Below are 15,005 nucleotides of genomic sequence, written 5' to 3'. Positions count from 1 at the left end.
TGCCATATAATTACAATCTGCATTCTGTTTAAAGTTTAATTTAAAAAATAATAATTGCCATTTATTAAAATCTCCCATATTACGTTATTGCTGGTCATGCAGAAAATTACTTTGCTGCAGGAAACAAAACTATCCAATATAATCACTGCTCTCCTACAGAAGGGGAGATAATTGAATTAATCACAATGCAAAATCTTGGAAATAAAGTGCTTTGTTTGCTAAACTGAGCTGTGCCTGTCACTTAGTGATGACACAGAGTAAAGTTTTAGTGACCTGTTCACCAGGTTGACAAACACTACTAAACAAACTGCTTGGAACATGCAAGTTACCTGCTGGTTGATTCTTTCAGCTCAAGTCAGAATGCGTCCACTGGATATACAAAGTCCAAATCTTAAACTCACAAAATTCAATCCAAAAGAAATCCCCAAAATTTCCAAGCAAAGGAGCTAGTAGAGCTATTGAAAAATAAAGTATTGTGATCTCTCAACATATATTGTAATATATATGTTTATGTTTTTTTTCAGAATGGGTTTAGGCTGTAGGCATGGACAAAGGCAAGTAACACTAGTCAATGTTTTTTTTTTAATTTTTTTTTTAAATGTATTACACAAATTTATTCAAGAGCTAGAAAGAGGAGCGTGTGCTCAAAGTACCTGCTCAAAGTAGTGGAGCAGCAAAAACAACAGCCTCAGCCAGTGAGTACTGCTCCTCCTCCCACCTCCTCCATGCCCCACCCCGCGCGGCCCACCCTAGCATCAGGGAGTAGGGAAAAGCCTACCCAATTTATCAAGAGATTGACTGTGTTGAGGAGTTCCTGTCTAACTTTAAGAGACCATGTGGGATCCGCAAGACTTCAGAGGATAAGTGGATGCCCATCCTTTTGACCAGATTAACTGGGAAGGCAAGACAAGTTTTTAATGATATGGAAGAGAGTGATGATAAATTGTATAAAAAATTTAAGAAAATGTATTGAAAAGGTTTAAGATTACCTCCAGAATCCTAGCAACTGAAGTTTAGAAATCTTTAAAATGATTGACAATATCACTCATTATGAATATGTGCATAACGTGTAATTTTATGAAAAAATGGATAATGAGGCAGGATCTGAAGGTAACTATGGAAAAGTGTTTGATCTGATGGTGCAAGAACAATTGTTGTGGATGGTCATTGATGAGGTAAAAGTGGCCATCTGTGACAAAAAACCTTCTACAGTTGTGGAGGTAGCAGAGATTGCTGATGAATATATTGACTCAAGGGCTCACAGGAGGCACAAACCCCAGGAGAAGTGTAATCCCCCTATTACCCAGGTTAAAGAGGGGAAAAATACGGGAATAAACCTAACCACAACTCTGTCGAAAACCTCACAAGAGCCCAGATTTTAAAACCACTTATTCTAAGAGAAAACAGGTAATTTGCCATCACTTTGGGGCTCCTGGCCATATAAAACTAAATTACCTCAAATTTAGAGTGTTGTGATACTAACCATGAAGCTGGTATCATAGTTAATACCTTAGCAAAATGTTTTCAGCATAGAAAACTTTTTCTCTGGAAACTTTTTCAGAGCAGAAACATTTTTTTAACTTTTTTATGGTACTATAGCATCTGTAGCTTCCACTAGAGGGAGACTTTCGCCTGCTGAGTTTATAATCTCTGTAAGTGAGGACATTTTTTTGCTGTGTGTAACCTTCACAGATTTCTTTTCCTTTGGAGATAACTGATAAATGCTTCAAGAACAAACTGTGGACAAATCCAGCGAAGCTTGTAAGTTTTGCCAGCCTTTTGGTTCCACTTCAAGAACTCTTTACTGAAAATACTCTACCACCAGATACTAGAGTGATGATTAATCTAAAAATACCACAATGAACAAACACCTAATCACCAGCTAAGTGTATGAAGCCTAATCCATTGACTTCAGTGAAGTTAGGTTGGTTTACACTAGTTGAGCATCTGCCTTCAGGTTTTAGGATGAACCTAAATGAGCCAAACAGCATCAGTCCAAATTGCAAATATCCTGTTCAGCAAGAGTGGGGAGGACAGTGCAGAGTTTGTACTGTGCATGTGTCCCAACTTTCTCCCTTTCTCTCAGTCTTCTCAATGTTTTTTTCATTATCATTCCATTGTGGATGAAGGAGAAGAAGGCAAGTGTGCTGGGTAATGTAGGTAAAGGAGCATCTATAGATACACTACCATTTTTTCTAGCATGTGACATAGCACATTTCCACTGAATTGCTTTTTTAGATGTACTTTGTTGGTTTTAAACTGCTTAATAAAAGGGCTTGATCACTCAATAGATTATTATACAAAGGTAAATTGTACTGACCCCTGCAATGTAGTCAAGTCATCAGGGTAGTAATAAATCCTAAAAAACTATGAAGTTTAAAGTGCAATTGTGTATGATTTTGTGATTGAATTCTCTTTTAATAAAAATGTGTTTCCCCCCCTTAATAACACACTGATGGTATTTAAATACAGTGTTTGTGAATAACTCAAATTTTAATTGATTTTAAGGACAGTGCAATATCTGATGTTAATACTCCAGCAGTTAACAGCAATTCATTATTAAGGTGGAGACAACAGGCCAAATTCTCTCCTGCTGTAAATGGGCCCAGCTCACATGATCTCAATGCAATTTTACTCATTTACACCAACAGAGAATTTAGCCGAGAGCTGACTGAATTACATGCTGGGTACAATATTCATTACCAATCTAGTCCATTTTACAGTCCCTATTATTTGTAAACTAATCCTGATTTCAGCAAATTTATTTTATTTGTGAATATCTAAGTAATCTACTGAACAATTTTCACGCAAGGTGTTTTTCATAAACTGACCAATTTGTCTGTTAAATACTCATTATTCATGGAGAATGATTAGCTACCCAAGTCACAGGTCATTGTTTCTGCTCCCTGATTAAAAGATAGAAAAAAAATAAAAAAGAAGAAGAATGAACAGAGAATGATGAATAATGGATAGCAAATAAAACATAATACACTTCTAATATGAATATTAAGATGCATAATTATTCATGCTACCATTTTCAATTTGCCTGAGTTCAGAAAAAAAATACTTCTCTGATTATTGCCTATTCACATGGCTGGCATGAACAACAGTCAACTGAATTAACTGTTTTTATTCACAAAAATATTAGTGATTTTCAGTAGTTTTATTAGAAATAAACATATTTAAGTTGCAATGAAAAAAAGCCTTGGCATAGAACAACTAATTTTCATTGACTAATTATGGAGATACGATATATTACTAGTACTTTAAAGGTACTCTAAATGGTTTGTTAAATACATTTTATAGTTTTGTTGGGTAGGTGAAATGAATAAATAGCATCCTGAATAGAATAAATATTGACTATATGTGGATATCTTAGTATATCTGAATAATTACAGCCACTATTCCTGCAATTTAAATAATTGCTCTGTAGACTGCAATAAGGAGCACTATTAAGCATCTCTCTAGCAAAAGAACATATAACAGTATACCATAGCTCACAAAAATCAACATCTCAGCCCAGAGTGTACTAGGTTTGAAGCAGCCACAACGGGACCAATGATGGTGATATACAAAGTGAGCAAATGAGTGTAGAATTCAACCTTTTGTTTTGAATATTAGAGATAACTAGAATCAGAGACATAGATGCTGGAACTAAGCATGCTGGGGGTGCTGCCACACCCTCTGGCTTGAAGTGATAATTCAAATATAGGGTTTTGACCTTCAGCGCCCCTACTTTTAACATTATTCCAGCACCACTAATCAGAGATATCCCAAACCCTTGCATCTCCTTTACAACATTATTCATAGACATCATGGAGCAAAACCCACTCCTAGTAACTCTGCTGACATCAGCTGAGTTGCGGTAAAGATGAGTTTGTCCATGGAAGTATCAAAATCTGTGAATCAGATTGCAGAAAGAATCAGTCCATCATTATTTCTAATTTTTGTTTGCCTTTCTCTAATGACTGTTTTGTTTTGTTTGTTTGTTTTTTGTGTGTGGGGGGGAGGAAATCCAGGAATAAATAAAAAAATAACAAAATACCCATACTCCCCTGTGGCTTCAGAGCAATCTGTGTTCTGTGCCATCTGCATCCTTCCTCAAATGCTCATCCTTAGTCAATAGTCACTAGATGCCAGCATGAGAACACTTTAAAGAGTACCTTTTAGAAGACCCAGCGTAAGAGTGAAACCACAGCTCACTGGATTAGAATGTTTGCTTTTGCACTTAGTATACAGAGAATTCAGAAGTACTATATGCAATTTTCCAATTTAAAATTAACTGCCTCAAGCTATAGATCATCAGAACTTATTTTCCAGAAAGTAAACAAAATATATGGTTTGATAGATTGCATCTGATTAACAGTGACAAGATATTTCATATACAGGCTTGAATTGATTTTTGTTTGTTTTTCTCATTATGAGAATTTGATCACTTTTTATCGCTGAGCTTTACAGGTATCAAGATATTGAAGCAGTTTGGCAGTGCCAGAAAAAAAATTAACTCTGTGCCTCTGAAATGTTTCACTTAACTAAATCCTTGAGAGTATTAAAGTAAATATTGTAAATATGTGTTTACATTAAAGTAATAATATAAAAGAAACCAAAAGAGGAGATTAGCAAAGGGTACAGCTGCTTGTGGGGAAAGATGATTGCCCAATTAGGCCAATTGATATCTGTATTACACTCAGGCCAAAAACCAGACTGAAAGATCTAGAAAATCTTTGGGATCCAGATATTGTCAGAACTACTTTGCCATAACCATCTCAATAATATTTTCCCCCAAATGGGAGAAGGTGATATTAATAAGGCTCCTCAAGAGATACACTGCCCATCTGTAAACTGCTGGCAAGGTGCTTTCTCATAGAGAGGTGTTGATGGTGTCAACTAATGGTGGATCCCAATTTTTTTCAGCAAGGTTTACACATAATGTGTGTGTGTATATATCCAACAGATAGCAGTTCTGCCACTAAAAATATGTTTCTGTTAGCGACGCACATCATGAATCAACTTGTCTAATGTATAGGTAACAGCTTCTGAAATTGAACTATTCCACAACTAACATTTCCCTAAAATATAACTGCCTGTGCACTCAGTTAAACAAAACTTGTACAGGCACCAATGTTAGAGCTCTGCAATTTATCACATGAATATCATCCCCACATGTGACTATATCTGAAACAATCTGTTTCTTTTAATGATACAGTCAGTGTATCACATAATAAAACATTATCTTCCACTGGTTATCTGCATAACAATTATTTAATTAAACTTTCTTGAGGGAAGAATACAAGCCTTAAGCTACACTGTATGAGACCAGAAAAACCCAGATTCTGGTAGTATAAAATTGCTACAGTATAACAAAATAAAGAAAGGTTCAGAATAATTAGTGGAGCAGAAAGTTGGCATGACTACATTGCTTATGACAAACAAAGACAGGATTATTGATTTCATTTAATCAAACATGAGTGGCAGAGCTGCTTACTCTACCAATTTGAGACACACATGGAGTCAGTGACAGCAATATATATTAAACTCCCAAGCTGACAGGCATCAGGTAGCAAACCTCTTTTGAAAATACCCTATCATTTTATAAAAACAAGGCCAGCTTCACTCCATCAGGCACAAGAAGCTGAATCAAAGTGTGCGTCTATACTTGAAGTTGGAGGGGTAGTTTCCAGCATGGGTAAACATACTCACACTAGCCCAGTGAAAACAGCAATGTCCCTGCATAAACTGCAGGACTGGGCTAGTCATCCTGATTACAATCCGAACTGTAACCCTGGGTATGTAATTGGGAAATCCAGCTCCTCCTATCACCCATTCAACCACAGCTATACTGCTATTTTTAGCACACTAGCTTGATCAGAGGTAGTGCAGCTATGTCTACCCAAGCTGCAAATTACACTACCAGCTCCAATGTAAAGACAGACTAAGTTCCTATACAGACCTTATCCCTGTAGTATCTGAACAACTCCCTGGCCCATCAAAGCACTCCAACAAGCATTTTCACTGCATAATGGGGAAAGACAAAGGGAAGGCAGATTTATTTTCTGTGATAGGCTGTACAAATGACCTATCGGTGGAAGGTGCAGTAAGGATGTGCTGAATAACCGTGGGTGCCCTGGTCATGTCCCTACCTCACCTACTCCTCTGGTCACCTGTGGACACATCAATGGAAGGATTAATGTGCCATGGGGCCCTCCCAGGCAGCAGGAGACCTGTATCTTAGTTTATGCCAGCTGAAGTCCCTATTAAAATTACTTCCTCATTTATGCAGAAACAGACATGAACAAGGAAGTTAATCTTGCCCAGAGGATATTGCTGTAGCAAGACTGGCAGAAAACATGGGTTTTCAACCATTCCTCATGTTGCAGAGTAAAATAAATGTTTAACAGAGAAAAGTCTTCATTGACAAGAGATTAAATGGAACATTAACTTCAAACTTCCAATGGGTTTAATCATTGGTCATTAGAAACAGGTTCTTGTAAATAAAATAAATTAGATGTCAGCAATAATGCTAATATCTTTCTTTTTTGCTAGCAGGATGAGCTGCAAGTTTGCTTTGGGACAACTCTGATTTTGGCTAAGAATCTAAGGAACACGAAGTAAAATAAATCAGATCATTGCAGAGCTAGAAAACAGGAAATGTTGAAGATTGATATAAAATCTTATTTTTATATGTTTAAGGTCTAATCATCTCTCACTTGCACTCATGTAAAATCCAGAGCAATTCCCAGGAAGTCCATTAAATTACTCTGGGTTTACATCAGTCAATGAAAGCAGAATTTGGCCGTCTTCCATAACAAAAAAAATTAAGACAAAGTGAAAGGCTTTTTACAGAAGGTTAGCTTTTTATAACTGGAATGGAATTAAATAACCACCTACAAGAATTGCTACTCAAAGACAGTTGAACTTTTTTCATGATTTTGGGTCTTTTTAACTTCAGGGGCATGGCATCAGTGAAACGTTATTAAAATACACAGCATTAACTCACAGGAATTCTCTGTAACTTTCTAGTTCAGGCTGATGTTGCTCTTCATGCTTTAATACGAAAGAAAGGTGAACCTCTAAAAGTTTGGATGATTCCCTGTACTGTCTGAAGCGTATAAATTAGCTATACTGAACTGGAAATTGCAAGAAAAGAGCCCTCTCATGAAGTATTTGAGACTTATGTTGTGACTAGAATTAGCATGAGAACAGATGTTTTGTGGCATTTCCAGTTCTGCTCCTGGGTAAAATTCAGAAACACAGAGACTTTCATGGCCAAATTTTCAAAGAATCATTCCACCTATACAAATATATAAAATAACAAATGTTATTGAGATGACAGATGGATTGCTTCTGTTCTTGTCTCATAACACAAAACAAAAGGGATATTCAATGAAAGTTTTCACAGATAAGTGGAAATACTTTATTCAAATATGATATAGTTAGACTGTGAATCCATTGCCACAAAGTGTCACTGAGGCCAAGAATTTGGCAAGATTCAAAAAAGGAGTGGACAACACTCCTTGTTATATGGATAACAAGAATATCAGTTATAATAGAGAGACAAGATGGGTGAGATACCATATATACTTGAACATAAGCCGACACCCCCAAGATGGACAAGTAAAAATGGAAAATTTTTATAACTCGTTCATAAGCTGACCCTATAATTCAGGGGTCAGAAAACTTTGGCTCCCAGGCCATCAGGACAAGCCACTAGTGGGCTGAGATGCTTTGTTTACCTCCAGTGTCCACAGGCGATGAACATTGGGGGGTGGCAATAATGGGACCCCAGGGCTTTCACGGAGCCCCATTAATTTCAGTGAGACTCTGTACAGAGGCAGGGGTCTACCTTGCAGAGTGAATTGCATGATCAGAGTCTAAAAACAACAGTTGAAATCCCTTCCACATAACTGAAGAGAGATTCAATTTAGTGGCTAATGGAAAATTAGTTTGGTCACTTCAGTTCAGTTACTAGCAGACAGATGTTCATATTGTTTCATTTGCAGCAATAGCATCAGTATTGCTAATAGTAAGTGTTCAAAAATCATGTCAGGAGCACAAGAAAATCATGAGATTGGCTTAAAAAAGCCATGACATTTTTAATCTATAATAAATGGTGGCTTCTTTATTTGCCTTCTGATTTTTGAGCCATTTAAGTTCACTTTTTCAAGCTTTCCTCCACAAATGAGAGAGCAGGAAACTTTTTTTTTTAAATGAAAGGTAGGATCCTCACATAACTCCAGGATCTGGGGCTTTATGAAAAATATCAAATGTTCACAAGAACCACAGTATCATAGTTTGCAACACTGTGACATTAAAATTTTTGGAAGCAAATTAGAAAAACTAAGCTATGACATCAACAAGCTTAATTAAATCAGACAAGCTGGAGCACAGGAGTATTCAGCTTCATTCCAGAATGCCTTCCGCCACCAGCAGGATACAGATGACAATGTCATGAATGAATAAGTATTTCTGGAGTGGGTCCCTCAGTCAAGAGACTATGAAATGAGTTATTATGAAGCAGTAATGCCAACTGCTGTGATTTTGTCAGAAGTATAGAGATTTTGGGTGATTTTCTTAAAGCCCTCAACTCTTGGAGTCGTGATTATAGGAGAAAAAAAAAAGAAGTTTCTAGTCCTCATGGTTGTAGAGAACAGTCTGAAAACATGAACCCAAAATGACTCAGAAATGAGCAGGAAAATAAAAAGAACCCAAAATATATGCATGGGGATTTTTTATAATCATGTTCTATTAGAAATTTTTTTTTTTTTTTTTTAGGTTTGACTCAGGGTTTTTTTGGATATTTGGGTTTGGCAATACTGACTGAGATTGGATTATTCATTCACCCTTAGAGATGTGCCTTCCAGTTCAGGGTGAAACATTGGTGGGCATGATGTTGAAATGCCAATGTGGAAGGAGTGGCTAAACAGAGAAAGCCAGGATATTCATCCAGTGTAGATTTCATGGAGCTATGCCAATTAGTGGAGTTACACCAAGATATACCAGCTGAATATCTGGCCCAAGAATTGAGACTCCAAGGCACCACATCCACAAATATTAACACACACAAAATAAACATATTGCTATGTAAAATCAGGACCTGGTATCATATTCATATGTCACAAGACTAAGCAGAAGCAGGGTTTGTGCTTCTACCCACCCATCAGCTCTAGTGATATTACTAAAGAAAAAGAACTATTTTCCTCTCCAGAACCTATTGGTCCTGAAAGGTGTTAGACTTGACTGTCTTGTGACACACCACAGATCATTGGACATGTTGGACCTGTTATCTGTGAGAAACACATAACAGATGTTTGGTTCCATATCTGTCTTTGAAATAAAGTCTTTGCTACTTCACAGTCATTTACACAGTGACAAGGCCTATCTATTTTTCTCTTCATTGGTTGAATTGTTTAATGACAGTACTTGTTATCTAGAAAGGTTTCTTAAGAAAGTGCCTACCCTGAAATACAGCATTACAGAACTTTGATGAACTAGTTAAGGACTTTGGAAGATGCTTTGAAGAATTCCTTGTAGATAAAGGCAGCAACATTTAGCAGTGATCTCTTTTACTGTAGAACCTTCAGACAAATGTTTGTGCTACAACTATGTAATTGTGTAGCTTCCTGGGCAATTATACTCAATCATCAAGAAGTTGAGGCACTCAAGGGTCATTTTTGTTCTTGTTTTGATTGTGCTAGCTTCTGAGAACATTTTGCACCTGCATTACCTAGGATGTGAGCATCTATGAGAGTTTTGTTGCTTTGGTTGACTCTATGGTGTAAATGATCTGTTCCCCAGCTTTAGAATGAGTCCAAAATTGCATACACACATACATGCAACTAGAACTTTGTAGGTACAAGCAATTCAACACCTACATACAAGAGCCAAAATTTGCATCTGAAAAACTCAGCACCCTCCATTCAAGTCAGAAAGAGCTGTAGGGTGGCTCAGCACTTTTGAAAACTCGGGTCACTTATTTAGCAGCCTGAATTTAAGCACCATATTTGGAAAATCTTGGCTTTAAATCCTATAGACTGAAGCGTAGATACCTGTACTTTAATTCAGGAGGGCCCTGCGTTCAATCGCTGGTAAGGACAGAGATGGCAGTCATTAAACCAGTAGTTGCTTACAGTTCTGTAGCCCTTCCCTAACTTGAGAGTAAAGAATGCAATTATGCCTTGCCCTGCACATGGGAACAAGACAAGGAGTGGGGGAAAAATATCTTTTGCCCTCTCCTTCCCCCTGCATTGTGCAACTGTGTAGGGGCTGGGTGCAACTAAATCCTTAAGAAATAAAATGTATTGCTTAATGGTAAATGCCCCTGGTAATAAAAAATGATCAAAGAGAAACACAGAGGTTACATAGGATGAAACTAAGTGTATAAATAGGATATTTGATGATATAAGTAGGATAAAGTTGCCCAGAAAGTAATGTTGGCTCTGCATTCCATGACATTATGAGCCTTTCACTGTTTTGCTAGAAGCAGGGGAGTGCACAAAGGGGGAGCAAGGAGGAGGGGCACATCCCCCCTCATACATCTAAAAATATGTATTTCTCCTCCAGCCCTGCACCAAGCCCCAGCTGCTGCTCTGGCCCCGGATCCAGCCCTCGCCACTGCTCCAGCCCAGCCGATCACCCAGCCATTGGCCACTGATCCAGCCCTTGGTCACTGCTCTAACATGCTACTCCAAAAATGGTCAAATTTAAATTCCTGCATATGCCTCAGATGCAACAAGTTCTGCTTGCTGAAGCCTGAGCTGATCTAGGACATAAATCTCACTTAATGAATGTTTTTGTTCGCTGACAAGCAGGAGAAAGTATGAAATAAGACACAGGAACATTTGCTGGTGCTACTGGAAGATTGCTACAACTGTCCTGCAAAAAGGGAATATTTTATTTTAATAAATCAGCAATAAATAATTCAGAGGTTTGAAGTGTCTCTTTTGCCCATTTACATGGAAGAATATTTGGAAAACATCTGGCCGCATTTTCTCATATAAACTTGTCCAACTATGATGGATTAGAAAGTGAACCCAGTAAAAGATTACTGGAGATCGTTTCCATTGTTATAGTAATTGTTTTAAATTGTTTTAAAATAGATAAATAAGAAAATCAGGGTCTGCAAGAGGTAAAAAAATGAAGCATTTTGTGCCTGCCCGCAGGTATATGGGATCTTGGGGAGCAATTACCACACAGGTGGGGTGCCAATTAATTTCTTTATTAAAGGAAAAAGGAAGTGGTGGGAATTTAACAATGAAATACGATGGGATGGGGTGTATAGGGTGTTTACAATAGACAATGATGGGGGGAGGTTCTTACTGAACAGTGTAGGGAGTTCTAACAGTGGGGTGCAGTAAGTGGGGTTCAGCACAATGGGATACAGTACAGTCAATAAGCAACTCAACTTTATATAGGAACAACTCTAGATACAGTGTGGAATGCAAAATGTACCAAAAAGAAATGCAAAGTAAAATGGTAGCTTCTATATGAAATGGTCAACAATCTCAGATAGAATGTAAGTGGTTAATAGCTATATATACAATGTAACACAGTGGCATCAATGCAAATACAAAGTATATCAGAAAAGTGGAGGCGACCAATGGGGTGTTATAACCACAAGTAAAATGTGAATCACAGTGCAATGATACAATATGGGTGATAAGTGAAATTATGCAATGTAACAGCATAGAAGAAAATTAATGACTTAATTTGTGAGGTTGTAATAGCAGATAATCTGCAAGAGTGTACCTAAAGGCTGAGTCAAGAAACAGGAGTGGGGAGAGGAGTGAATAATCAGTGGCAACTGATGAGAGGATAGTGCAGCTGCAAGCAGTGAGGGACTCTGAAGCCCTGAGGGGGTGAAGCCCAGAGCAGCAGTCTTCAGGAGCTTGCGGGCTGGAAGTACGGGAGACAAGAGCAGCTGGAGCGCACTTAAGGGGAGGACGCTGAACGTGTAAGCGATGGGAAGGCACGTGGAGAATGGGGGAGACGGCTGAGGGAAGAAACAGGTTGCAGCAGCGGAGAGCACTTCAGGGAAGTTGCGGAGCAGCGGGGTGAAGACAAACAGAGCAGTGTGATGGTGATCTTCGGTAGGGGAGGGGCAGCGGAGAAGCGGGAGCACGAACACAGGGGATACAGGGAGAGGCAGCAGAGAGGTGTAAGGAAGGGCTGGAGGGACACCCAAAAAAAAAAAGAAGAGAAGCGACAAAGGGTTTGGGAAGTTACACAGGGGGAGAAGCAGCAAGGGGTTACAACAGGGAGACACGGGGAAGTACACAGAGGGGGAGATTGGACCGGGGGAAAAACAGACACGGGAAAGTTCAGGGAGAGATTGGGACAGCGGGAAGATGAATTCAAACAGCAAAAACCTTATCTATCATCTAACTTAATCAAAGTTATATAAAATGACAAGCAGCTTATAGAAAGTAACAAAACAGGCACAGAATACGACCAGGCAATGGCTTTTTTAAATCTATCTTAACCAACGACTAGGCAAAACAACAAATATCACAATTCTAAGCAAGCTATAACAAGCAACTATACGGAGCAAGAAAACAGCAACTATAGCAAGGCAGGTGAAACTTACAAGCGCTACAATCTTAGAAAACTATGACTTATTAAACTAAAAAGCAAAACCTATGGTGCACCTTATGCTATGGGGAAGTCATAGAGGGCAGAGTGGTATGTGCCCAGGATACAGCTTCCAAGGCAGCCCCCCAAGGAAGCCAAGGGATGGTGGCTGCAGCAGTGGATATGGCTGAAAGCAGTGAGCCCCGAAGCAAAGTCCACAGGACCAGAGCTTAGAGGGGGCACAAACTTATTTTTAGCGGCAAAGTGCTGTGGCGTTTGAGAGAGGTTTTAAGACACAGACCAAGGTTTAGCTTGAGTCTGTGTGCTGGGGAAACAGAGCCAGCAGCTAAAATAATAAAATAAAAGTATAGAAAGGTTCACAGAGGGATTCTTACCAGTCCCCAAGGTAGCAGCAAAGGCAGAAGCAGCAACATCAGAAGCAGCAAGGAGGGTACGGTCTCGATAATCAGGAGATCTCTCAGGCAGCAATTCGTTCTTCGTGGGGGGGGGGGTTTAAAAATGGAGGTACGCTCAAAAATAAAACGAGAGCAGAGAAAGGACCCCCCAGAACCCCTAGCTGATCAGACCAGGCAGCAATGCAGGAACCTTTCCGATGTTTGTTTTAAAAATGACTGTTTTTAAAGGCAGACTCAGGCAGTTTCCTGCCAGTAATCCTGATAGGCTCCCTCTGTCACAGAGAAAGAGGCACAGGGAAAAACTGCAGGTGAGCACAGAGAAGTGCCTGGGCAGAGTCCTGAACAATAGGTGTGAGTTCACACCTCAGGACTCAAAAGCACATGAGGCCTATGACTCATGCCCAGGATCTTAAAAACACAATAGGTCTTGCAGCTCTGGACATTGCCTACCCTACACAAAGCCCAGGTTTAACAAGGTGATAACAGGACCAACCCTTTGAACAGGGCAGTGGTCCCACTTAGCACGCAGCACAAGCAGCCATCCCTTTGAGAAGGGCAATGGCTCTTGGTAAACAACTTAAGGGGCCCTCCCTTTGAGAAGGGCAGTGGCCCTGGTAAACAACTTAACAGCCAGGGAGGGGTGGCCACAGGAGGAGAACAAAAACAAAATGGAGTATGGGGACAGCTGTAAGAAACAAAATGGAGTAGGGGGATAGCTGTAGCAGACACATTTCTGTTTCAGAAAAGGAGAGGGGAAACATTGATTTTTCATGCATAGAAAGAACATTGAGATTATATTACCTTGTATTTGTCCTGCACAATTAAATGCCCTAGAATGTTATTCTACATGGTTAGTATTCAAAACCTGAAAAAACTAAACTTCTCATTAAAAAGTGTAAGCAATATATTCTAATATATTATAATCAAAAGGATATTAATCACCTTGAAGAACTTGAATTAGCAAATGAACAATGTGTTGAACAGTAGTGATTATTATAGAATCTGGGTGCAAGGTTTGTCTTTTCTGTGTTTGTACAACACCCTGCCCTCAGGACATTTGTGTGCTATTGGAAAAATAAATACTTACTACTAATAATAAAGTATTTACATATGAGCTCAAAACCAAGGACACTTTGCAGAATGTGGTGTCTGCTGAAAAATCTATGTGAATTTCATCCTGAATTGTGTAGGCATTCTCCAGTACTTTTCCACAGACACTGATATTTCTTTTCATAAGATTAGAGATGTGCAAAATTTTGACTCTCACCTGGTTTTAGCTTTTGTTACACATTCAAACCACGGTACCTGAAAGGTTTGCCAGTGTTCATCAATCTTTCAAGTCAATATGGGGGAGTTTATAATTTCACTCCCAAATTAAATGTGCACAAAAATGAAGGGGGAGGGGAGAAGAAGGATTATTTCAATTTTGCAAAGTCGCATCAGATTTTAGTTTTATGAATTGAAAATCAAAAGTACAAGTGATGCACCTCCTAATCCCATTCCATCTGAATACTGCAAGGTTTGGGGCATGGGTTGGAGGGATTAGCAAACAAAAGTTTCCTTGTTTTAGCCTATATTTACCCAAAATAATGTGAAATTTGCAGTTTGGTCTCATTTTGATTGGAAACCACATAAAGCCTTGTGATTTCGCTTGGTTTCATTTTGAGTTTGTTGGATAACAACAGCCATGGTATAAAAACCTACCACAGCTAGATGAGCCAGATTAAAAAATAAACCTCAAGTTAATTCATGTGGAGTAAAATAAAAATATAGTTCCCTTCTCAGAGTTTTGCATTAATAATGAACATGTATTTCTAATAATGGTGTCACTTTTGTATTTTCTGAACATGGGAAGAACATCTATCATCTTAAGGAAGCTAGATATACTAGTGTTAATTCTAAATAGCACAGGCAATTTGGGAAGGAAAAAAAATCTCTTTACCTCGTACTTGAACCCTTGCTGTGCACAGAGCATGATGCCAATTGTCGGGCATAAGAAAGGATTAAGAAGAACATTAACTG

This window comes from Gopherus flavomarginatus, chromosome 2, assembly GCF_025201925.1.
Source record: "Gopherus flavomarginatus isolate rGopFla2 chromosome 2, rGopFla2.mat.asm, whole genome shotgun sequence".
Lineage (NCBI taxonomy): Eukaryota > Metazoa > Chordata > Testudines > Testudinidae > Gopherus > Gopherus flavomarginatus.
Note: the sequence above shows the minus strand (reverse complement) of the source record.